Source organism: Tamandua tetradactyla, chromosome 10, assembly GCF_023851605.1.
Source record: "Tamandua tetradactyla isolate mTamTet1 chromosome 10, mTamTet1.pri, whole genome shotgun sequence".
NCBI lineage: Eukaryota > Metazoa > Chordata > Mammalia > Pilosa > Myrmecophagidae > Tamandua > Tamandua tetradactyla.
This window is the reverse complement of record NC_135336.1, coordinates 6,026,169-6,053,202: the sequence shown is the minus strand read 5'-3', so window position 1 is coordinate 6,053,202 and position 27,034 is coordinate 6,026,169. Positions and strand designations below refer to the sequence as shown.

At 42.5% G+C, this 27,034-nt stretch overlaps 1 protein-coding gene across 3 annotated transcripts in view; it reads right to left on the bottom strand.

Annotated features, from left to right (window-relative positions):
- ST6GAL1 (ST6 beta-galactoside alpha-2,6-sialyltransferase 1) overlaps nt 1–27,034 on the bottom strand; it is a 152,924-nt gene that overhangs the window by 97,726 nt on the left and 28,164 nt on the right. For all 3 annotated transcript variants that reach the window (XM_077117846.1, XM_077117850.1, XM_077117847.1), the window contains exon 2: nt 18,248–18,373. The gene's annotated coding sequence lies outside the window, so the exon portion shown is untranslated. The remainder of the gene's footprint in view (nt 1–18,247; nt 18,374–27,034) is intronic.

Genomic DNA, 27,034 nt, shown 5'->3' with positions numbered 1-27,034 from the left:
ACATGACGATGCCTTGGACCAGGTAGTTGCAGTGGAAGAGGTGAGAAGGTAATATATTTTACATGCATTTTGAAAAGAAAGCCTGATGGACTGACTGTATGTGGGCATGAGAAAAAGGAATGACTCCAAGATTGAGGCCTAAGCAATTAGAAGGATGGTGCAGCTTTCATTTGAAAACAGGAAGACCAGTAAAGAGCAGACCTAGGAGAGATCAGGAGTTCAGTTTTGGGCATCCTGAGTTTGAGATGCTTGTGAGACTGTCAAGAGGAGCCTGATGATGAGTACAGATATCAGGAGAAAGATTCAGGCTGGAGATATAAATTTGGGAGTTATGAGCATAGAGGGCCCTTTGGAGGTTCTTTTCTTTTAATGCAATTTTATTGAGATAAACTCACAAAGCATATAATCTATCCAAAGTATCCTATCATATAGTTGTGCGTTCATCACCACAATCAATTTTAGAATATTTTCATTACACCAAAAATAAAATAATAAAATAAAATCTAAAAAGAAACCCAAAATATCCCATAACCTTTATCTCCTCCTACTACTTATTTTTGTTCTGATTTTCTTACTCATCTGCCCATACACTGGTTAAAGGAAGTATCAGTCACAAGGTTTTCACAATCACATGGTCACTCAATAAAAGCTATATAGTTACATAATCATCATTAAGAACAAGGTCTACTGGATTACAGTTCAATACTTTCACATTTTTCCTTCTAGTTATTCTAATACACTAGAAACTAAAAAAAGGAATATCAATATAATGCATAAGAACAACCTCCAGAATGACATCTTGACTCTATTTGAAATCTCTTAACCACTGAAACTTTATTTTGTTCCATTCCCTTCCCCCCTCTTGGTCAAGAAGGTATTCTGAATCCCATAATGCTAGGGCCCAGCTCATCCCTGGGAGTCATGTCCCACATTGCCAAGGAGACTTACACCCCTAAGAATCATGTCCCATGTAGGGGGAAGGGTAGTGAGTTTATTTGCAGAGTTGGCTGAGAGAGAAGCCACATCTGAGCAACAAAAGAGGTTCTCTGGGGTAACTCAGGAATACCTGTTACGTAGGCTTAGCTTCTCCCTTGCACAAATAGGTTTCATAAGGGCAAGTCCCTAGATTAAGGGCTTGACTTATTAAATTGAGAGTCCCTAATGCTTGCAAGACTATCAGGAATTCCCAGGCTGGGGAAATTTAATAATTCTACATTTTCCCCCAGTCCCACATGGGAACTTTGCAAATACTCTTTTGTTTTCTGTTCAGGATACTCTGGGACATATCGGAGTACAAAATTAAACTGTACAGAATAACCAGATCTCATTCCCTATTCTAGGTTCCATGTAAATATGTTATTTAAATCAATTGACCATACAGGTTAATTTAGATGGGGCACTACAGAAAATATAAATTTTGTACCAAATAATCATCTCTTCCTTTGGTCTCACACAGCCGCTGAAGTTTTAAAACACAGTCAATACCGTTTCCCCTGTATTCTGATTTACATTAGACCTAAACAAATCCATTTCATTCACATCTCTAACTGAAGTCTGATCTTTTTCTGCTTCTTTAACAGTTGCTGTATGAAGTAATGCTGACTTTCAGAGCTGCAAACTCTAACTCTGAGTCTCAGGAGTCACACAGATACCCAAAGTTCCAAGGAACTACCAGGTTATACACAAAGAGCTCAAGGACAACTCCAGGACAGATGTGACCACTGTAAGAGCTTATGATGCAGGAACCCTTACAATCAGCCTTATTGAACATTCTGTACTTCTTAATTGTCAATCGTTCGATCTCTGCCTACATTCTGTCCCCTGATAACCTATACACTTAAATTCAATTCTCAGCATCTGATCACTATAGTTCATATTAGTGAGGACTTACAATATTTGCCCTTTAGTTGCTGGCTGATTTCACTCAACATAATGCTCTCACAGTTTGTTCGCCTACTTGCAGGCCTCGCAACTCCATTCCTTCTTGCAGCCACTCAATATTCCTTTGTATGTATACACCACAGTTCACCCTCCTGTTCAGCCAACCATATGCCCTTAGGCCGCCTCCATCCATTACAAATCATGAAGAATGCTGCCATATACACCAGTGTGCCAATGACTATACGTATCCCTGCTTTCAATCATTCCAAGTATACTTAACTTCCTGTGGAACCACCACACTGCCCTCCAGAGGGCCTGCACCACTCAACTCTCCAACCAACAGTGAACAGGCATCTATCTCTCTCCCTATCTTCTCCAGCACTTGTATCTTTCTGTTTATTTTTAAACAGTTTTATTCAAACACCATAAAATCTGTCCTAAGTGAATAATCAATAGCTCCTAGCATAATCATATAGTTATGCATTCTTTACCGCAATTCATATGAGAACATTTTCATTTCTTTGCAAAGAAGGAAGAAAAGATTTTTTAAAATAAAGAACAAAAGTAAATAAATAAAAAGGAGAAACCACCACCACAACAACATGAATCCCTTACCCATCCCTCATGCGCCCGTTACTGTATATCCTAGTAGTGGGATCGCTGGATCATACAGCGATTCTATACTTCATTTCCTGAGGAACCGCAAAACTGCCTTTCAGAGCAACTGCACCATTCTACATTCCCACCAAGCAAACAAGTGGACCTCTTTCTCCACATCCTCTCTAGCACTTGTAGTTTTTTTTTTAATAATGGCCATTCTTGTAGGTATGAGACAATATACTTACTTTGCATTTTCCTAAAGCTAGTAAAGTTGAGCATCTTTTCATATGTTTTTGAGCCATATGTATTTCCTCTTTGAAAAAGTATCTGTCCATTTCTTTTGCCCATTTTTTAATAGGGTTGTTTGTCTTTATGTTGTTAAGTTGAAGGATTTCTTTACATATTCTGGATAGCTTCCTTCATATGGGTCTTTTGTATCCTTGGTTAAGTTTACTCCTAATGTTTGATTCTTTTGGTTTCTATTATAAATGGAATTTTTCTTGATTTCCTCCTCCTGTTCTTTTCTAGTGTATAGAAACTACTGATTTTTGCATGTTGATTTTGTATCCTGCTACTCTACCGTACAAATTTTTTAGTTCTGGTAGCTTTGCCATAGATTTTTCAGGATTTTCTTCATAGATGATCATATCATCTGCAAACAATGAAAGTTTTACTTCTCCTTATCCAATTTGGATGCCTTTTCTTTTTTATTTTGCCTAATTACTCTAGCTAGAATTCCCGGCCCAATGGCCCAATGTTGAATAACAATAGTGACAGTGGGCATCCTTGTCTTGTTCCTGGTCTTAATGGGAAAGCTTTCAGTCCTACCACTGAGAATGATGTTAACTGTGGGTTTTTCATATGTTTCCTTTATCACTGAGGACGTTTCCTTCTATTCTATTTGAAGTGTTTTCATCAAGATGGATGCTGAATTTTGTCAAATGCCTTCTCTGCACCAATCAAGATGATTATGTGATTCTTTCTTCCTTTGATTTATTGAAGTGGTGTATTACAGGTCTATATACTACAAGACAGTCTGTTTGCATTTAGCAGACATATATGGAAGCACTCAGATGGTCTCCTTATCCAAGTCAATTCACACTGGTACCCTCTAGGGTCTCAAATTCAAGACCCTCAATTCTAGGGTCTTCCTCTTCCTTCATTTTCCCGCTGTTATTATTCCTCAATAGCAGTCAATTCCCAGATTTCAAGATTCTTGGCACAGACCCCAGGCAGTTTGTGGACAAAAAGTCCCCAACATAGCCTGTCACCACTGTTTTAGCACAAATGTACTCTCACCGGGAGTCCTGAGCAACAGAAGTCTATCCCTACTGCAACCAGCAAGAGAGGATTTAAGGGAGGTCACGATTATCCACATTCAGAGAAAAGTTAGAGAAGACTTCAAATGTGAACTTAAAGGGTCTGCCATTCCTTGATTTTGTTTTGTTTTGTTTTGTTTTTAGGTGCATGGTCCGGGAATCGAACCCAGGTCTCCCACATGTAAGGCCATCTGTATTTCCTCTTTAAAAAAGTATCTGTCCATTTCTTCTGCCCATTTTTAAATAGAGTTGTTTGTCTTTATGTTGTTAAGTTGAAGGATTCTACCACTGAATCACCCATGCACCCTATTCATACTTTGATTTTTATTGCCAATCAGGAAGGAAAATCCTAAATTCCTTTCTCACCAAAAGAAGCAGGACTTATTATTCCAATATGGCCAAAATGATATAGGTGTAGAGAGTTCTAGTTTGGGAGTAACACAGACCTAGGTTTGAGAGCTCTGTTGCCATGGACAACTTACTTGAATTCTCCAGGCCTCAGTTTATTTCCCCATAAAATAGGGATAGCATTATCTATCTGCTAGGGCTGTTGAGAGGATTATATGAGAAAAGATGCAGAAAACATTCACCAAAGAGTGTTAAAAAATGGCACTATTACCATGGATCCTAACTCAAGGTAATCATGGATCTTAGAAATTTGAAGTATAAGTAGGTTTCCTTCCACTTTTACAGGGTTTTACAGGTTGTTCTTAGTCTATAGGAAAGCTTTTGCTGAGTGTTGTCATCTAGGCTGAGGTTGGAAACAGAAGGGCAAGGGAATCAGGTAGATAGAGCCTTTCTCCAGACTCTTTTGGGACAACCTTTTGTGACTATACTCATAACATGTGCCAACAAGAAGGGCCTTCACAATTTAAAAGCAAGGACCCAAGAATGCCAATAAGTGGTAAAAAGTCATCTGACAATCAGTCCCTGAGGAAAATGAAGTGCTTCAGGGCACTACTGGCATGTCTACAAGTGTCTGGCTCCGAGGTTACCCAGATGCCAGGCGGGGAGTGATGGCCCTAAAATAACTCCTTACTCCTTACCCTCCCAGAGTCCAAACCTTCCTTTGCATAACCATTCTCCTCGGCCTCAGTGAGAGGGTTAACACATTAGCACACCATTAACACATTAGCACACTGCAAGCCCTCAGTGCAAGGAGGCCCACTGCAGCCTGGAACTAACAGCCTGACCTTCACAACCAATACCCTTGCTTGACCACCAGCGACAGGGACCTTAGAGGCAATCATTCTCTTTGCAGATTGTTCTGAGCTGAGAGTTTGAGAGTACAGATTCACTGATCTGGAATCTACTTCCCCTTGATTCCTACCAAAAAGATCTATTTCTTTCTAGATGAATTATGTGATGATACTGTGAACCATTGATTGTACACTTCTGATGACTTTATGGTATGTGAATATGGTATAAGAATCTCAATAAAACCTGTTTTAATAAAAAGGTCTAAGGAGCTTTTAAAAATATCTTTTCAGGGTAAGGCATCCTTTCAAACAACTCCTATAAAACTAACAGTTAATATTTGTAGAGGAAGGAACCCTGAGCCATAACTTACAGACAGGAAAGTACAATACGATGTTTCCTTATCCTAATATCACCTGGGGTTGCCTGCTATGTTCACTGTTCCCCAGTCACGCCCCAGCCCAGTTGAACCAGAATCTGACAAAGGGACTGGGAATTGCTCTTTTTAACAAGAGGAGCAGGTAATTCTTAGGATCAGGAAAACTGGGGGAGGAACTGGAGACCACTGGCATAGTAGTTAAAATGATGCCCACCTGGATCCACCACTGGAATTACTTGCTATCTGACCTCAGGCAACTTAACCTTTCTGAAGCTCTATATTACCTGCTAAGATAGGTTATTAAGTGGAATAAATCAGATAATGGTTATAAACTGTTTAGCACAATGCCTACCTGGTGCATAGTAAGTTTTCAACAACGTGATCATCACTAATCCTGGCAACCCTAATGTTTCAGTTTGCTAAAGCTGCTGGAATGCAATATACCAAAAATGGATTGGCTTTTACAAAGGGGGCATATCAGGTTACAAATTTACAATTCTAAAGCCACAAAAATGTCCAAATTGAGGCATCAACAAAAGGATACCTTCACTCAAGAAAGTATGTTCGCATCTGGGGTTTCTCCGTCACATGGGAAGGCACCTGGTGACATCTGCCAGCCCTTCTCTCCTGGGTTGGTTCTCAAAATGGCTTTCTCAGCTCCTGTGTGTCCGTCTAGCCTTTCCTGGGTCATTTTCCCTCTCTAAGCATCTGTGGGTCCTCTCTTAGTTTCTCTGGGGGCAAACTGAATTTCATCTCTTAGTTTAGCATCTCCTGGGGCATTTTCTTTCATTTTGCATCTGTGCTTTCTCCAAAATGTCCCCCTCTTAAAGGAATCCAGTAGGTGGACTAAGGTCTACCTTGAATGGGCAGAGTCACATCTGCATGGAAACCACTTAATCAAAAGGCCCCACCCATAATACACAATAGGTCTGCCCCCACAAGAATGGCTTTTCTGGGCTACATGACAGCTGCAAACCAGCACCCCTCTAAAAACAGCATCCCTATTATTTTTGCTCACTGCTACATAAACACCAATTAAAGTGACTGAAACCAGAATTCAAACTCAGATCCAACCAACTCAAAAGCTCTATTGCCTACACCTCTCATGAGCTTTAGGGACAGGGGAAGGGGGAATTAAAGGGGCAGGAAACACAGTGGCAGAGGATGACGTACATATTTGTGCCCCACCATTCGCCCCAGCTTATGTTGTACCGTCTGGCAGAATCTGGGCCTGCCGGATGCCCCTGAACACACAGGAAGGAAGGAAAGTTTGCCTCAGACTCTCTCCTATCTGCTCTGCTCCTCTCCTGCACAAGCCCCTCATTCCCTTCCCCTTAGGACCATCCAGAGCCCCCATCCTTTCCCCATCCCTCCCTGGGAATCAGGGCAATGAGTTTCACTCTCCAACTGTGAGGTCTCCCACCTGCTATTCATCCCACTGAGACCCTCTTTCTCACATGTGAGGCGCATTTGTAATAATGCTCTTAGCACAGTGCCTACCTCACACATCAATCAATCAGTAGCTCCAAGGCCTTAGCCTATCACCCCTGTCTGAATGCCTATCCACCCACCCCTACTGCCTAGCGTTTCAGTTAAAGTGGGGTATCTGTGATTCAAACTTTAATAAGTGGCTAGTTTTATTCATTACTCATTACACAAGTCTGCCCCAAGTATAGGAGAGTCAAAAATAAATAGGATGCAATCCCTGCTCCCGAGACTTTAGAAACTGAGAAAGACTCGTAAGTTGAAAGGTACAAAAACACGTAAGGCATCACCAACTAGGAATCAGGGAGGCACCAACACTGTCAGACAGCCAGAAAAACTGATGTTCATTCAGGGTTTTGAAGGATGAGTAGGAGTTTATCAGGCAAAGAAAAGCCTTCCTAACAGAGAGAACAGCAGCACAAAGGCACAAAGAGTAGTCAGAAGCTGTGAGGTCAAGTGAGAGTGTGAGTGTTGCAGTGATGGGAAATGGAACTCGACAGGGTTGTCTGCTCCAGAGACAAACTGTTTCTAGTACCAGTTTATCCTACAAGAAACTGGGACTGGCAGAGGTTTTCGAAGCAAGCAAGTGGCATTATTAGATTGTCTTCTCTAAGCCCAGTGTTGCACCCCTGGCACAAAAGGACTTTGATGGGACATGCAGAGAGGAAAGGGGGACATTTCAATTAATAAAGAAGAAGGTGCCAGAGATCAGCTTCCCTCATCCCTGCTCTGGCTTGCAGCCCCCTCTATCCACAATACTAACCTCGGCCCTGACTGCTACTGAACTCTGATCAAGTCCCCACTGGAATACCAGGCTCCAGAAGATGTTTACAGAGTAATGGGGAGAGACAAAAAATGAGAGACAGAGGAGCTAGTGCACTGCAGTGATAACCAAAGGTGGAGGGGGGAGGTGGTGGCAACATTGTGCTGTCTGGCAGCTCAGTGTCCTTGGAGTAGCATGAGGTTTTGGCCAGTAAACCTTGGTTTGAATACCACCTCTGCCTTTTACTATCTGCATGAACTCCCTAGGGCTTTTTCATCCATAAAATGGAGATAACAAATCCCATCTCAAAAGCTTATTCTGAAAATTAAAATCAGTTTATTTCAAGTAGCGAGCGAGTGTCCACAGCAAGGACCGACAGATCTCTAAATACTACTAAACCGATTATTAATGCCCTCCTTTTTATCATATGGGGGAGGGCACTGTAAGATTAAAAGACCTTAAAAGTAGCAGGCCCCACAGAGGTGCCAAGATGAAACCTGCTCTCTCTGGACTATCACTGGGCTGTTGTGAATTCCTAGGTGAGACCAGGATCGGTGCCTCCAAGCTGCTTTTCTGCCCTCCTTGGCTGTCTGCAGTTTCTGCAGGATCACATTTCCCACCTGACCCAGTGGGCCCAGGAGAGCTGCAGACCTTGTAGCTCGGGGCTTTTCAAAGGTCTCACATGACCACCTGGCAGGGAGCAGCTGTTCCCGGCAAGAGAGCTAATAATACAGGCCTTTTTCCGCAAACTCTGGCAAACAGTCTAAAATGACAAGTGAAAACATTGAGTCCAAATTCCCCCTGGGGCTTAAAGGAGACGGGGCCAAAACAGCTTGCCTTTATCAAGGGCTGAATCATGGAACCAAATCAGACTTCTACTGACGGAAGGTGACTGAAGGAAACCACTGGTGATAAAAGCTAAGAAATTGGAGGGAAATTGAGCCCCAGGGAAGGAAGAACAGTCAAGCTCTTTGCAGAATAAACTGTTTCTATTGCCTAAGGGCATTTTCAGTGGCCCGTTTCAGAGGCCCAGGTGCACAGAGAAAGGGGTCCGTGTGACATGGTGGCCAAGGGATGAATCAGGCTACAGGTTTCATCCCAGCATTAGCCAAAAACTCAGCACCCAACACAAGCAACCCAGAGACCCCTCAGAGGAGGCCTTGTGGAGAGCAGGCTGGTCTTTTCCTCACAAACAGGACAGATGCTGTAGGCTGGGCAGGAATCTTTCTCTTTTATCAATACTATGCCAGCACCTAAAACTGTGTCTGGTACATCAAGGAACCTGAGACTTCCTCCTGTCTGCTTCTGGTCCTCGCCCACACCATCCCCTCATTCCCTTCCCCTTGGAACCATCCAGAGCCCCCATTCATGTGTGGATGAATGAATGTATGAACCCCCTTTGGACAGGATGCGTTTGAGGACTGACTGACGTGCAATCAGCAGACAGATGTACGGGGCCAGTCTGGAACTCAGAGGGAGAGGTTGGGGACAGAGAGGTTTTCTTCCCTCACCTGGCAGAATTTTCCCTCCCATCAACTTCTTTCCTTGCCCCACCACCCCTGCCCAAATCAGGTCCACATCACCTAATATTAGTTCCTTTTAACAGCCTCCTAACCCATCCCCTGCATCCCATCCCTCTCCTCATACAAGATTAATCTTCTGATGTGCAGCTCTGAATATATCAACCCCCACTCAGAGACTTACAATAGCTTCTTCCACTTTTACTCTATTAAGTCCAAATTCCTCAGTCTAGCAGACAAGACAGCTCCCACCTCATTCCCCAGCCTCTAAGCAACACCTCACTTTATGGAATGTGCCCCTACACCTAATTCACCAGCATTTCCTGAAAGCACCTTAGCCCGCCGTGCAGACTTTGCTCATGCTCTTTTCTTCCCCAATTCCACCTGTCAGATCTTTGCACTATAAGCAGCACGCAGGTTCTCCAGTCCTCCAGGAGCTTGCATGCAGGCTTGCCAAAGCCTAGTGCTGTTTGCAGAAGTTGGAGAGTGTATTCTCCTCTGTGTGTACCACCCAAAATTCAGTGCATTGTGAAAGCCAGGCCCTTGCCTCGTCCTCAGTTAAGAGTCACGGGTTAAAAAGCAAACATCTGCCCTGAAGTTGCCATGACCTCTATGTATACACAGGTAAGTGACATTTGACAGTCATCTCTCTCAGAGCAGTCACATTTCCATTTATTTATCTCTTTATTCCCGCTTTTAAAAATAAAATAAAATAATTTATAGTGGCAGCATATATGCAAAATAACATTTTCCTTTCTAAGTGTACAGTTCAGTGATGCTAATTATATTCACAATTCTTTATTGCCTTTTGCACCTAGCCCAGCTGTGGGCTCCCACAGGCTCTCAGTAAATATTAATTGAATTAATTCATTAATGAGAGGCACACCTGTGGGAGCATAGAGCAAATTACAAAAAAAAAGTTAAACTTGTCTCTTGCCTTTTGCATGGAAAGATGAGCCAACCACGACAGAAATGTTCTAAAACTGGATGTGGTGATGGTTGCACAACTTGATAAATCTAAAAGTCAGTGAATTGTACACTTTAAATAAGATATGAATTTTACATCAATATAGTTGTTAAAAAAAAAAAACTAAACTGTGTGATGATCAAAACCACAGTAATGGCTACCATGTTCAGTTAGGTAATAAAGTGAGTCAGGAGCACACACAATTACCCCCGCTGGTAGGGTGTGGGCTCTGAGCTTTGTGTAAGTCTCCTGCAATCAGCAACAGCTGATGGGTCTGGGTAGCCTGACGGGCCTGTGTGGGCTGTGTGTGGGAGCATGGGGCAGCTAGGCTTTGGGTCCGTTTGTAGTGAGGACACAGCACAAGGAGAATGGATTCAACCCAACCTTCCCCACTGGTTTCCTCAGTGGAGCAACACTACGTTCACAGCAATCCCTACAGTTTGTGATTTTGATTTTTGTACTATTTGGTTAATATGCACCACGAAGTCAGGACCACAGCTCTTTTGCTTGCAGTGTGAAGCGCAGCTACTGGCACTTAGTAAACGCTCAATTTTTAAAAATGATCATTTAAAAAGTTGGTTGAATGCTGAATGAGACAAGACACTCTTCATTGACTGGATTGGGGCAAAAGGCACACCTGCATTTCTTTCAATACAGTGCTGTCCCATGGCTGGGTGTTTATGATTGCAAAGGATCCCTGGAAAGAGGAAAGGCAAAGAGGAAACAGAGGGAACTAACACTTCCCCCAGCACTTTACTTCACCCTCTCAACAACCTAAAACTAGAAATTATTATCACCCTGTTTAAAATGAGGAAACAGAGGCCTCACAGCAGGAGTGTTGGTTCTGCAACTGGGAACCAGACCTGTCAGGCTAAAAAGCCTATAATTTTCCCCAGCCATCCTGGTAGCCAGGGGTGGAGAGTGGGATGAAAGTCCCTAAAGTGCAAGGTCAAGGTTATTCCCGCACAGTCAGAAAGTCAAGCATTTGGAGGCCAGTGAGACCATGTGCTGTCCCCCCAAGGTCAGAGCCCCACGGCACATCTTCCTGGCTCCTCCCACAGTGTGTGGACAGAGCAGGGCTCAGGGAACACAACTACAACCTTCACAAGACTGCCAGGGAATGGTTCAGAGCCTGAGCCTCACCCACACGTGACCAGGCCTGTCCAGTGCAGGCCTCCAAGGTACTCCTGGGCCCCCTGGGAAAGCACTCAGTCCCACCAATCCCATTTCCCATCTCAGCATCCCAAAGTGCTCATGCCCCAGATAATGCTCATGGCAAACCCTCCCCCTCATCCCATATGCTCCTAAGGGGAGACGGTGAGGACCCTCGGGTTCACACAGCAAGGTGTGTGCCACACCAGGTTCTGTCCGCTCATACAGAGGGAATAGCACACAATGGCTAAGACTCCACACTTGGGTATCAGACTGTCTGGGTTCAAATCCCAAAGTTCTCAGACACTTACTATATATGAGAGTTCTCTCTGCCTTGGTTTCTCCACATGGAGTAGTTTGAATTATGTACCCCCAGGAAAAGAAATACTTAATCTTAATCCACTCCTGTGGGTGTGAACTCATTTTAACTAGGATATTTTGAGGATGACAAGTGAATCAGGTTGGGCCTTAATCCAGATTACTGGAGTCCCTAATAAGCAGAATGAAATTTTTAAAAAGTCAAGAGAACAACCAGAAACTAGAGACCTTTCTTCCTAGAAGAGAAAAGAAAATACACAGCTATATGCAACGTCATGTGACAGAAGAGCCAAGGACCAAGGACCCAAGAACTGCCAGCAGCAATTCCAGAACACAACAGTCTTCAGAGAGAAAGCATCACCTGGTTGACACCTTGATTTTGGACTTTTCCTAGCCTCAAAACCATGAGCCAATAAATTTCCATTGTTTAAGCCACCTTATTACATGATATTTATCTTAGCAGCTGTGAAACTAAGACAAGATCTATAAAATGAGGATATTAATAGTACCTACCTCTTAGCTTTGTTGTGGCTATTCATGAGTTAATACATACAAAGCACTTAGTACCTGGAATGTAATGAGAGCTCTCATTGTTAACTGCTGTTATTCTGTCCAGGGCCTCAAAGCTGCCTCTCCATCCAAAGTGGAAAGAGTAGAAGATAGTGCACATGGGAAGGACCTGAGTACACAGTAGCTACCCCCCAAACCTTAAGAAAACAGTTATTCTGGGACCACCCTACAGATTTCTTCATCTCAGCTGTCAATGACTACAGATATTGGCACACTGGCACCAGGTGGCAGGGTAGAGAAAGAATTTACCCCACAGTAGAGTCCAAAAAAAACAATACTTAAAGAGATGGTTTGCTCATCAGTGGGCTGGGGGTGAGAGACTCCTCCCTGGAAAAATATGCAGCTCTGTAAAATATCACTTTCCTGAGGCCACCCAGGGCAATGGAAAAGGATCTTCTGTAACTGGCTAACAGGGTCAAAGGACAAGAAAGTTGTCCTTCCAGAACAGCTCTGGACGTTGTCAGCACTAGATGCTCTTGCTTCCCACACTTAAGAGTACAAGATGGATTCTAGATTGAGTCAGCCAGACCTGAATAGCCGCAAGGCAAAGAGTCAAAAAGTTAGCCATTAGGGAAATGCAACTTAAGACCACAATGAGATATCACTACGTACCATTAGAACAAACAACTAAATTTACATTAGCTAAAATTAAAATAGTGACGATATTAAATGCTGCTGAGGATGCAGAGAAAATGGATCTCCATACATTGTTTACTGGAATGTAAAACAGTACAGCCACTCCAGAAAATCATTTGGCAGTTTCTTAAAAAAAAACTAAAAATATACCTACCATACAATGCAGCAAGTACATTCCTGGGCACTTATTCTAGTAAAACGGAAATGTATGTCCACAAAAACCTGTACACAATTGTTCATAGCAGCTTTGTTTGTAATAGTCAACAACCAAAACATCATTCAATAGGTAGACAGTTAAACTGTGGTGCATCCACACTATGAAATACTACCTAGTAATAAAAAAGAGCAAACTACTGATACATGCCACAACCTGTATGTACCTCAAAGGTTTTATAATGAGTGGGGGAAAAAAGCTAATCTAATGTATTTACATAACATTCTCAAAATAACGAAATTACAGAAATGGAAAACAGGGAAAGTGGGTGGGTGTGACTAAAAAGGGGTCACAAGAAGGAGATCTTAGATCTTTGTGGGGATGGAATAGTTAACTTGACTGCAGTGATGGCTATACTGATCTACACATTTAAGAAAATGACATGCAACCATACACCCACCAAATCAATGTCAAATTCCTTTTTCATAGTATTCTATAATTATGAAAACATACAAGTATTGGAAAAAGCTTAAAAAATTTTTTTAAAGTTGTACAGCCAGTTACTGGGGGAGCTGGAATTCCATTCCACACTCTTCTGCTCCAAAATCTCAATGCTCCAGCCTGGTCAAATTACTTGCAGCTCTGAACGTACCATGGCATTTCATGTCCCCAGGTCTTTGCAGATGCAAACTTCTACCTAGACTGCTCTTCCCCACCTAGCTAACTTCTTATTTCTTTAAGACCCAGTTTACAGACCTTCTCAAGAGAGTTTCCCTGACTTTTTATCCTAAGATTACTGCCCTTCCTCTGTACCTCATGTGCACGACCCTTATCCAACTTAATTGTAATTATTAGTATACTCGTTTCTATCTCCTGCCATGAGCAAGCAACTGACAGAAAATATGTGCAGAACATATATCCAATAAAGAACTTATTTCTAGAATGTACGAAGAACTCATATACAATATAAAAAAACAAACAAAACTCTTTTTTTCAAGGGAGGCAGACAATGTATCTGAACTTCGCCAAAGAGGATATGCAGATGAAAAATAAGTACATGCAAAGATGATCAACATCATGACTCTTTAGGGAAATGCAAATAAGACCACAATAAGATATTACCACACACCCACCAAGCAAGTTAAAACTAAGAAGACTGGCCATACCAAGTGCTGGCATCTAGAAATCTCATACTCAGCCAGATGGATACCAGAATCCATCTTGTACTCTTAAACGTGGGAAGCAAGAGAACCTAGTGCTGACAACGTCCAGAGCTGCTCTGGAAGGACAACTTCCTTGTCCTTTGACCCTGTTAGCCAGTTACAGAAGATCCTTTTCCATTGTCCTGAGTGGCCTCAGGAAAGTGGTATTTTACAAAGCTGCATATTTTCTGTCTAGGAAGGATCAGAAAGGAGAAGAGTGAAGGGCTGGCAGTGCAGGAGATCTCTGGCACCATTGCTACAGCACCCTCTCACTCCCAGGTTACTGGAAGGAAGGAAGTGGGCTAAGGCAGGAAGGGGGTTATGCCTGCTTCGAGGAACATTCTTCTCTCTGCAACCGGAGTGGTTTGGTTCTACACCTGCCATAGTCCTTTGGGGCCTCCACTTCCTCGGATGTGAGAAGTTAAGGTTAAACAACAATTCACGTTCTCACAGTGTTCTGCTGAACTGAGCCTTTCCACCTCCTGAAGCTGATCATATGCAACAGATGAAAATGCCTCTTGGATATCTACGAAATTGTACATTCAGCTGCCCCGACAATCCCAGCTCCACCGGCTGAGACACCCACACCCACTTAGCAGTGCCTATACAAACTGCTCCCTCTGCCACCCAGTCACCTCTCCATCCTTACCTCTCCCCTCAGTTCTGCCCCACCCAATTGCTGCTTTGTTCCCTAGTTAGCAGGTTGAGCCCCTCAAATCTATTTTGAGGAGTTGGGAACCCTGAGGTACAAAAGGCAATTTAAGAAATAATGTCTTCTAGGAATTCTCAAATAAAAAGCTGGGGATGAATGGTCACCGGCCATATGGGAAAGAGAATGTTAGAACCAGTCTTGATATAGGGAAGTTCCTGTCCATTCTTTGCAGACCTGTATGCCCAAGGCTGGGTAGGAATCTCTTGTCCAAACAGGCTAGAATATTTGGCCAGGATCACGGAAAGCTTTCCAGTAAATAAGTGGAACTGAACCAAATCCCACTTACCAGGGAAATAATCTCTAGCTCAGTTCCCCTACACTGAGCTCTGAGAGTCCGGATGGTGAGAAGGCTCCTACTTTTCTACCTACCATAAGCTGAGAGACCTGGAACTGACCAGCCCTGCACTTCACCTGCTTGGGGCATCAAATGATCCCTCTGTTGAATGAGAAGTCTACAGGAAAGGATTCCATGGACCCTCCCAGCTCTGATGCTACCTTACTGTAAAAGGAAGAGCCCAATTGATTTGAAAGGAACAGTGCAGCATTTCATAAAGATCCAAGCACTTTGAATTGCAGCTGTTTACATAGTTGAAGAGATGGAGTATGGTTCCTGAGGGGAGGGACTTGGCTTGTTGGAACTGGATTTTGGAACTAATAAGTGGGCAAATACTGGCTGGAAATAGCACTTACTGGCTTTGAGAAGCTGCAGAGGTCACAGACAAGCTTAGTTTAAATATCTGTTGCTCATGAACTATGAAATCTTGGGCAAACCTTCTTCACTTCTTGGAGACTCAATTTTCTCCTTTCACCATGGGGATAGAAATACCTACCTTTTTAGGTTGTTGCAGAATTACATGAGCTAAAATAGACAGATGCAAAGTCTGGTGCCTAGAAAAATCATGAGCTCAATAAATGCCCTTCCCTTTCCTCACTCATAATAAAAATACCTAAAGGTCTTTTACAATGTGACTGTGTGATTGTGAAAACCTTATGTCTGATGCTCCTTTTATCCAGGGTATGGACAGATGAGTAAAACAAAAAATTAATAACAATGGGGGGGGGTGGGGTGAGGGGTAAAATAAATTGGGTAGATGGAAATATTGCTGGTCAATGAGAAGGAAGGATAAGGGGCATGGGATATATGAGCTTTTTCTTTTTTCTTTTTATTTCTTTTTCTGGAGTGATACAAATGTTCTAAAAATGATCATGGTGATGAAAACACGCCTATGTGATGCTACTGTGAGCCATGGATTGTATACCATATATAGACTGTGTATGTGTGAAGATTTCTGAACAAAAATATTTTTTTAAAAATGTACCAAAAGCGTGGGCCACAGTGGCTCAGCAGGCAGAGTTCTTGCCTGTCATGCCAGAGACCCAGTTTCAATTCCCGGTGCCTGCCCAGGCAAAAGAAAAAAAAAAGGTACCAAATGGTCCTCAGAGTAAGCTCTTCTTAGCATACTTAGTAGTCTCATTGACTTCATTCCAAGCCCCTAGAGGGTCACCTCAAGATGTACACTAGGACTCTTGCTGCAGACTCAGGCAAGGAGGTGGGAATGGCAAAGAGGCAGGGCTGGCAGCTGGAGGCCATCCACAACACCCCCTTGCCAACCACATGCAAAGGGCCAGGCATGCCTCGGTGCCTGCCCACCTCTTGCCCTGCTCCAACCCAGAAGCATGTGCCTTTGCACTGATAACCACCAGCTGTGTGACCCAATTTAATGACAAGGCTGTGGGACAGATGGCCTGTACAGTTCTTTCCACCTTTTTCTGGGTCTACAAATCTCCAAACCGGTGCTCAACTGAGGCCCCATCTCCTCGGAAATCCCTCTTCTAGTAGGTAAGGATGTAGGAAAGGGAGCCAAGAGATTCAGAAAATAGAGAGAAGGGCAGAGGCTAGGGTTCCTTTATGCTAATTTAATTAGCTCTAATCTGCCGTGACAGCAGGACCTTGAATAAAGAGGCTTTTGTTTGAATTTCACATTTGGCAGGAAGCAACCCCCTCCCCAGTCCATTAGAGATTGCAATTCAAAAGCTCTGGTTTTAGCCCTGGCCCTCACATCGAGCAGTGCTGGGACTTCCTTTTCACACTTCTCTGAGGACTTCTTGACTTTTCCAGGAAGGAAATGTGCCCCAGATTTCAATTAGTAAATGGAGGGTTTTATCTGCCTTTATGAAAGGGTGTCAGTAATTCAGTAATTCACAGAATCCCCAAGGAGCAAGAGCCAAAAAAGTGGGAAATGCTAACTTCTCACCCCCAACAGACCGGAGGTTTGCTGAGCAGCTATACTTCTTCCCTGCATGGACAGGGTGCTTCACAGTGAACAAAGCATTTTCACTTCCACCACCTTATGAGAGTCTCACAATCGTCTTACAAGATAATAAAGGCAGAAATTTTGCTATCATTTATTCATTCAACAAATGGATATTGAGCACCGAGGTTCACAAGTGAGGAACCGGAGAAATGCAGAAGTGTCCTCCCCATGGTCTCAGACACTACTGGTGGTAGAACAAGCACTGGAACCAGGGTATGCTGGTAAACCAGCTCGCCAAAACCAAAAATCCCTGTCTGCAGCATTTGCTGATTCTCTGGTGTAAATATTTCCATCGTGGCTGATTGGAACAGTTTTTAACAATCTGTAACAACCAGGTCACAAAATCCTGAATATTTACAATTTGGCTGTAGAAAGTCTCCAGACTGGAGCTGCGTTCTCCTGGTGCCTAATTGAGTGTTCTCTAAAGTATAACCTTAATAAAAAACCACCTGAAGGACTGTTAACAGGAGTAAAGTTTCGAACAGGTTTTAATTTTCTTCTACATCAGTATTTTTCCAAATGTCCCGTGAGCACATATTACCTTTATAATCAGAAAAATATCTAAGTCATTAAAATAATGTTTTAGTGATCTTAGTGGAATGTTTTTCAACAACCTCCCTGCATAATTTCTGTCACTGCCTCCCTTGGGTTGTGGGGTATGTACGTGTTTCCTAAGACCTGAATTTTTCTTGCAGACCAGAGCAGGTGCACCTAAGTTAAGCATTCACCTGAATCTATTACAGTCTTACCTGGAGGCTGAATTCATTCCCTTTGGAGTTCAAATTTCAGCAGCAATTGAGAAAACACAATTCCCTGTCAAAATTACAAAAGGGCCTACTCTGAAAAAAAAAAACAAAAAAACTCTTGGGCCATCAAATGACCTTGCCACCTAACGGGCTGAGGTTGAAGCAGATGGTTTGACTGCTCCTTCTCTTCTGAAAGAAAAGTCCTGTTTTCTTTCCTGTTCCCTTGAGTGCATAGAGCCTTCCAGTCCTAGAGAAGAGAGCTTCTACCACCAAAGGACAGGAAGCATTCTGCCCTCTCTATCCCCCAAAGCTGGGATTCCAGGGGTCTTACCTCAGCACTGTGATGGGCTTGGGACAGACTCAAGAGGCCAGTTCCTTTCAGCTTGTCTCCATGACACTCACTGCTTCTCGCACAGCCGCTTATTGCAGAGCTCTTTACACAACTGGCTCTACCCGTCTCCAGGAAGAAAAAAAAAAAGGAGCAGATTTGAGCGCCAGTGGCACTTACTCGAACACATCCCAGAGGTAAGCACATTTGCTCCTCCTACCCCCACCCTCCCCCTGAAGGAGTCAGTCTCCTTCCCAGGGCCCAAACCAGCCATCTGTTCACCCAGACCCACCCCTTCTAGAACTGAGAAATTTCAAAGCAAGAGTTGCAGATTAAGCAAGGCAAACTCTACAGTTGTCACTGAATCTTTGTGCTACTTGCTGCTATTAGTAAGAAAGTAAGGGTCAGAAAACCATAATTCTAGCCCCAAGTCAAATGTTTAGATCAGGTGATGATTGCCCTGCAGTCAACTGATTTCAATTAATGAATACATCAAATTTTTTCACATTCTCCCTTTGACCTAAAGTCTAATGTTTATGCAGTTACAAATATGAATTCATTTTCTGATTCATTTCAGGGGCATTTGTAACAGAGCTTAAATTTTCAACCCATATATTATGATAGCTGCCTAAGTTAATAGCATTTGTTTTCAAAGTAATTGTTTTCTTTCTGAGTGCCAAAGAAATTTACGTTCAATACAAAAATTTTCGAAAATATAATTAAGTGAAAAGAAAAAAATTACCCAATCTTTCTCCACCCAAAGAGAACTACAGATAAAGGCAAGATACTCTTCCTTTTTTTTTTTACTTGAATTTTTTACACTACAATAAAGCTAGATATGGTTAAGTGTCCTGCTTTATGATAAATCAGCATACATAACATTTTCCCATGCCCTTAAAAATGCTCTCCCAGCATCATTTTAATTTCTACATGACGTGTCCCTGAATGTACGGTACCTAGCATCCAACAGCTGGATATTTCAGTCACCTCAAATTTTTTTGGTAACTACAAACAATGCTTATAACTAAACCTTTTAGGGAGACCCATGATTATTTCCTTAAGATACACTCTTAGAAGTAGAACTGCTAGATCAAAGAGGTTCCAGAATTCTCAGGTTTTTTAATGGTCTTGGCATGCTGCCTCTGAAATTATCGTTCCCTACAAACTCATCCCAGCAGTGAACAAATGTGCCCATTCCTCTCAGACTCTTCTGCTCTCCTATCCCTCCCTCATTCCCATCCTTGCTTCCTAGGTATAATATTTCTAGCTGAAGCAAACTTGGATATACGTTGCTAGGAATAAAATTGTTTTTAAACATCTAAAAAAGAAAGACAGTTTCGGAGTTCGAGGACACCCATTTCTCATTTTCATATACACAACTCAGTCCCTCCCTGTCAGAGATAATGTCCATGATACTAAAACACGCCCCCCAACCAAGGGTTGGGGGAGGGGCTGCATGAGTAAGATCTGAGAAGGAAGTACAAAAAATGAGAAAGACACTGAGGGGCAGAAGAGGAGTGTGAAGATAGTATCCAGGAAAAAGAGACACGGTATAAAGGGACAGAGGCAAAGTGTGGTTTGGGGAGAGGAGGTGCTGATGGGAACTGACACCAGATGAAATGAAGCGGAAGTGAGCCACACAAGAGGCTAGAAATGTCAAGGCCTCACAAAGAGTCACAGCCGAGCCGATAAACAGCAAAGGCAGCAGGGGAGATGGAAAAAGATAAGACTTGCAGCATTTGGGTACTTTGCTGCTATCTATAATTAATGCTGATGTAACACCAGGAGCCACCCTCACTGTGGTGAGAGTGGAACACACATGGAAAAGCTTTCTACATATAAACACAGTTGAGCTGATGGTCAGCTGGGAGCCTGCCAGTAAAGAGCCTCCTTAGGAAATTGGGTTAAAGTACTCTTGTGGCAGACGGTGCTACTGAGCTGCAGCCCCACATGCCTCCTTGACAGGAAGGAAGACACCCCACCTCATCTCTGTCTGGGCGGCCTAGGACCCCTCCTTTGACTCCAGACGACACACACCTTCAGTGAGAGATGGATGATTCACCAGGCAATCTGTCTTCACAGACAATGGTTTTCTGTGACCCTGGGACCCAGGCAAAGACCCTGGGACCTAAGTCTCATGCTCCTTCCCAGATGACCAGCCTGATTGCTTACTCTGCCCCATGTACCCTGCATTCCAGCCACAGCAACTTGGCAGACCAATGAAGGAATGTGGGTGTCATTAGTGCTTTTCAGTTCTTTTGAAAATGGCTCGCAGATCGCCAATATAACTGAATAAAGTAAGTCATCCACTGGTCCACCCTATCCCTATGCCCCCCCACCACACACACACACACACACACACACACACACACACACACACACCGATAGACAAGGGGTAGGCTTCTGACTAAAGGCAACCCATCCATAAATAAGACAGGTGGACCAATCAGATTCTCTTTCAAAATTACCAACTAGGAAAAAAAGACTACAGCCCGCTGGTGGTATACTTAAAGGATAGGTAGTGGTGGCAGCATGAGCAGCTGAAGCTGTGCACCAGATCAAGTGATGGAGCTGCAGAGGCCCTGAGAAAGGAGAGGAAGCTGATCTATGAAAAGGAGAACAGGGCAGAGGCCCAGTGAGAGCCAGGAAACCATGCAGCCCCAGAGCGCAGAGGCTTGGTGTCTTTCTAGCGGCGTGAGGCTCATCTGTAATTTCTTTTTATTCTGAGAGGCATCTCCTTCAGTAAACATCGTGTGTGTGTGTGTGTGTGTGTGTGTGTGTGTGTGTGTGTGTGGGTGGGTGGGTGGGTGGCATCATTTGAGGTGGGTTCCTCTTCCTTTTAACCAAATTGTTCCCATCTCTCCCAGAAAGGGCAGGAAAAGCAGGCCTTCTTTCAGGGTTGGTTCAACATGTGCAAAAATATGCCGACTGTGGGCGGGCCGCGGTGGCTCAGCGGGCAAAGTGCTTGCCTGCTATGCCGGAGGACCTCGGTTCGATTCCCGGCCCCAGCCCATGTAAAAAACAAACAAACAAACAAAATACAATAAAACAAGAAAATGTTTAAAGATGTTTCCCTTTCTTCCTCCCTTCCTTCCTTCCTTCTCTCTGTCTTTCCTTCCCTTCCTCCCTCTTTAAAAAAAAAAAATAAAAAAAAAAAAAAAAAAAAAAAATATGCCGACTGTGGACAGGGGCAGCAAATAACCCAGCTTGTTAGGAACAGGAAGGCAAGAACTACTTACAGATCCAATCGGCACAGAAGACAATTCTAAGGAACAGGGTCTCTAAATAGGAGATCATCTCAGTCTCTTAAACCCCTTTCCCCTCCAGCAAATGTTTCTGGTAGGTATACGATGTGTGAGCTCTGACCACAGACATTCAAGAACCAAGAACCCCAAGAAGTTCATAAATTGAGCCAGGAACATATACCCCAAGAATTTCACTGTCCAGCCATTTCTAAAGAGCTTTCCTTTGAGTCAAAGCATGGGTTAGCTTGTCAGCGCCTGTGGCCCTGGCCATAGGCCCCTGCTTCAATGAAGCATGACCACGAGGTATGCAGGAGCATTAGGGAGAAAGATAACCCTGTTAGCCCTGAACGCATTATTCTGCATTATCTGGGATCTGAACAAATGTTCCGACTGTGTTTGGATGTGGAAGCTTAATTAACTAAGAGCTTATTGATCCTTGTGCTTCAAACATTCCAGGACCTAGGTTTCTATAAATTAGCTGACCCTGCAGTCAGATCAGAAGATACTGAACCAAAAAAAAAAAAACAGTTAAGAACTCCCCCTAAGGGAAAGAGACTTCCTGCACTGCTTCTGCTCTCCCCTCCTGGAGCTCTCACCCCTTCTGGATGGTTCATCTATGGGGGGTGCTGAGGGCAGACCCCAATACTATGGGGCTCCTGCTCTAGACTAAGTGTTATCCACAATTCCACAGTTGTTCTTCCCCCAGCCCCGTCACCAAGTGACTAAGCAAGAATTCCACAAACTAGTCTGACCCAGATGCCTTTCTTCCCTCCAGCATTAAGATAAATTAAACATGAATTAAGCACTAAATACAAGGGTTACAGCCAAAGAGAAATGTTTTTTCAGAGAACCAGAAAAAGGAAGCTCGTCTACCACTGCCCTATACAAAATATCCAAAGGAAAGTGCTCCTAACTTATTTATTCGGCTGAATTATTAATACGTATCCATAGCAATCATTCCATTTCGATTGTGCCTATTCTAGATAAAATCTGGATATATGGGGAGACACTAAGCCCTCCCCCACCTTTTTTAATTGTGGTAACATAACACAAAATTTCCCATTTTAATTATTTTTAACTGTATACTTCGGTCATGTGAATTACATTCATAATGCTGTGCTGCCGTCACCCCCATCCATTACCAGAACTTTTTAATGACCCCAAACAGAAACTCTACCCCAATTTTGCAATAGCTCCCCATTTTTACCACCACTACCAACCCTCCTGCACTGCTCCTGGTAACCTCTAATCTACTTTGTCTCTACTAATTTGCTAATTTTAGTTATTTTAGATAAGTGGAATCATACTATATTTATCCTTTGCAGCTCGCTTATTTCACTCAACATAATGCTTTCAAGCTTCATCCATGTTGTAGTGTATATCGCTACTTTATTACTTTTTATGGCGAAATAATATTCCATTCTGTGCATATGTCACATTTTGTTTATCCATTCATATGCTTGGATTTCCATCTTTTGGTTATTGTGATAATGCTGCTAGGAACTTTGGTGTATAAGTATTTGAGTCTTTGGTTTGAATTCCTTTGGGCTTATACCTAAAAGTGGGATTGGTAGGTCATATGATAATTCTATTTTTAGATTTTCAAGGAACCACCAAACAGCTTTCCACAGTGGCTACACTATTTTATATTCCCATCAACAGTGCATTCAAGTTCCAGTTTCTCCACATGCTAGCAAACACTTATTTTCTTTTTTTTTTAAATAATAGCCATACCAGTGAGTGTGAGGTGGTATCTCCTGATTTTGATTTGCATTTCTCTACCGGTTAATATATTGAACATATTTTCATGTGCTCTCTGGCCATTTGTATTTCTTTGGAGAAATGTCTATTCAAGTCCTCTGCCCATCTTTTAATTTAATTGTTTGTTTACTGTTAAGTTGTAAAAGTTTTTTATTTATTATGGATATTAAAACATTATTATTTGCAATCACTTTCTCCCATTCTGTAGGTTTTCTTCTCACTTTCTTGAGAATGTTTTTTGATGCACAAGTTATCAATTTTGATGGGGTCAATTTGATCTATTTTATTTTCTTGATTGTACAGTTAGTGTCATACCTAATCTCAGGTCACAGAGATTTTCCCCTATGTTTTCTTATAAGGGATTTTGATTTTACCCCTTATGTTTAGGTCATTGATATATTTTTAGTTAATTTTTGTATGTGGTGTGAGAAAGGCGGCCAATTTCATTCTTTTGTATGTGGAGATCCAGTTTTCCCTGCACCATTTACTGAATAGATTGTTCTTTCCCCATTTAATGTAATTGGCTCCCTTATCAAAAATCAATTGGCCATAGATGTGAGGGTTTTCTTGACTTCCACATCTATTCCATTGGTTCTTATGTCTATCTTTATGTCCTTATCACACTGTTTTAATTGCTCTGGATTTTTAGTAAACTTTGAAGTTATTAAGCCATTTTTTTTTAAAGCAAGGCAATATATGTACGTGATTTAAAAAAATCCAATTGTACTGAGTTACCATGTGACCAGGCAATCCCACTTCTATGTTTATAACCAAAAGAGACTGAAATAGATATCTGCACATTAATGTGCATAGCAGCATTGTTCACAGTTGAGCCAAACATGGAAGCATATCAATGTCCATCAAAAGATGAATAGGTGAACAAAGCATGGTGTGTATATATATATATATATATATATATATACACATATATACACACACTGGAATGTTGTTCCATAGTAAAGAGAAGTGAAGTTCTGATTCCTGTAACAACCTGGATGAGTCCTAAGTACTTTATGTTGAGTGAAATAAGCCAGAAACAAAGGTACGAGTACTGTATATTCTTATTTATAGGAAATAATTAGAATATGCAAATTCATAGTCAAAAACTAGAATGCAGGTTATCAGGGGCCAGAGGAGAGCCAGGGAATGGGAAATTATTAATGCCTAATTGGTACAGAGCTTCTGTTTGGGGTAATGGAAAAGGTCTGGTAACGGATAGTGGTGAAAATAGTACAACATTGTGAAAGTAATTAACACCACTGAATTAGTGTCTATAAAGTGTTTAAAATGGGAAATTGTAGGTTGTGTATGTATACATATACAACCAGAATAAAAATCTAAATCTAAATATATATATGTCACTTATGGTAATAGTACTCAGTAATTTAGATCAACCCTCCAGTTCAAGGCTTCTGAAAAAAATCTAGATGAAATTTTTTAAATCTTCCTAAAAGTATAAAGACTAATAATACAGTGAGGGATTACTAGGCCAAGATCCATGAGAAAAAGAAATCTGGAGGAATGAAGCAGGTCTTTGGTACAGCTTTCTCTCAGGTTTGCTCAGGGTACATTTGCTAATTTGGGAGAGGCAGGACTTTTGACAGCCTTGAGAGAATGGCAGACAAAAGCTGTACAGAGTCAGCTCAGTTCTATTCTACATCCTCCTTAGTCCTCTCTGGGACCAAAACCGACAGCAACTACTTTCTGATATACCACTAGCAAAAGGAACAAAGACCTTATGACACAGCATGAGCTGGCTTTAAAGTGTCTGTCCTGAGCTGATACCGGTTACTTCTGTTCATAATTTTTAAGTGTAAAATTCAATGATATTTTAGTAAATTTGTAGCAATACAACATTTACTACAATCCAGTCTTAGAATATTTCCATCCCACCAGAACACTCCCTCATCCGTTTTGTAGTCAATGCCCATTCCTATCCCAACTTGAGGAAACTACTAAACTACTTTCTGTTTCCATAGATATGCCTTTTGGGGGACATTTCATATAATATGTGATCTTTTGCCATCTGGCTTCTTCACTTAGCATGGTGTTTTTGTGGTCCATCCATGTTGAGAAATATATCAGTAGTTCATTTCTTTTTTGTTATCGAATAGGATTCCATTGTATAAATATGCTAGTTTTGCTTTTCTACTCACTAATTGATGGACTTTTGCATTCTTTCCCCTTTCGGCACTATTATACATAATGCTGCGATGACTATTTGCATACAAGTATTTTTGTAGGCACAAATTTTCATTTCTCTTGGGCAGACTCCTTGAAGTAGAATCTGATAAATCGGTTTAGACTGAAGTCCAATAAATTAAAATTTGATATATTAAGAAATTGCCAAAATGTTTTCCAAGGTGAAAAATATACCATTTTACATTCCCACTGGCAATATGTGAGGATTTCAATTTCTCCACATCCTCACTGATGTTCACTGTTATCTGTCTTTTTTATTATAGCCATGCCAGTGGCAGTGAGCTGATAGTTCACTGTAGTTTCCATATACAGTTCCTTGGTGACTGGTGATGTTCGCCATCTTTTTATGTGTTTAGTAGACATTCTTATACCTTCTTTGGTGAAATATCTACTCGAATATTTTGTTCATTTTAAAGCTGGTAGTTTGTCTTCCACTGAGGTGGAAGACTTCTTTTTATATTCTGGATACAATGTACTTTATTCAATACATGATTTTCAAGTATCTTCTTCCAGTCTTTGGCTTGTATTTTCATTTTCCAAATGGTGTCTTTTGAAGCACTAAGTCTTTTAATTTGAATACATCTATCTTGTGTTTTTTTTGGAATTCTTTGCCTAACCCGAAGTCAGAATTTTTTTTTAGCATGGGCAGGCCCTGGAAATCAAGCCCAGAATATTTTTGTCTAATGTTTTCTTACAAAAGTTTTACAGTACTTCCAGGAAGAATAGCCAGATAGAGAAGCTCGAGATTCGCCCTGCTCCACGGAAAAGTTGCAGAAGGGACCGGAGGGTGACTGAGGTGGCAATTCAGGAGTGCGGCTGACCTGGGAGAGCCTTCTGCATCACATGCAGCAGCCCGGGTTGCAGTGGCTGAGGAACTGAGAGCCAGAAAGCTGGACCCTGGCATGCAGGCGCAGAGGCGCAGAGTCCGCGGGAGCACACGGATGGGAGCCGGTGACTAGGAAGTGAGCCAGGCCACATTCCTTGGACACGCTACCCTCACCAGCACAGCCCCGTGATCAGCAACTCACCCCACCCCTACACACTCAAACACCGTCACTCGCATCCATTCTCCACACTCCAGGCACCCTCACCCCATCAGCCCCAATGCACGAATATGCCCCCCACCCCCACCCCAAGTGCAGCCCAACCCACCCCTCCTGCATGCCTCCTGAGCACTACCTCCCCTCCCTGTTCCCTGCAGGCAGTTCACGGAGTATAAAGGTTGCAGGCACTAACCTCTACACCTAGGTTACCCCTGGCCCCTGCCCATAGTGTCGCACAGCCTCAACCTGCTACCCCCAAGCTCAGTGCATTTGCTTACAGCACTCTTTGACCTACGCATGTGCACAAGCCCCCAATCGTATCATTCAGCTCTAGAAACCACACTTTCAGCAGTCCCCCCTCAGTTACACTTTCCAGCTCTGAGAAAGTGCTGAGCAGCACAGTGGGGTCACATCTGCCCCCAAACCATGAAGGCATACCAATGATCTGCTGCCACAGCTCTACACATGCACACAAAGGGCCCCGAGCCTTAGACCAGTGCACATCAGGGATATGGCCCCCAGACCGGTGCACCCACACA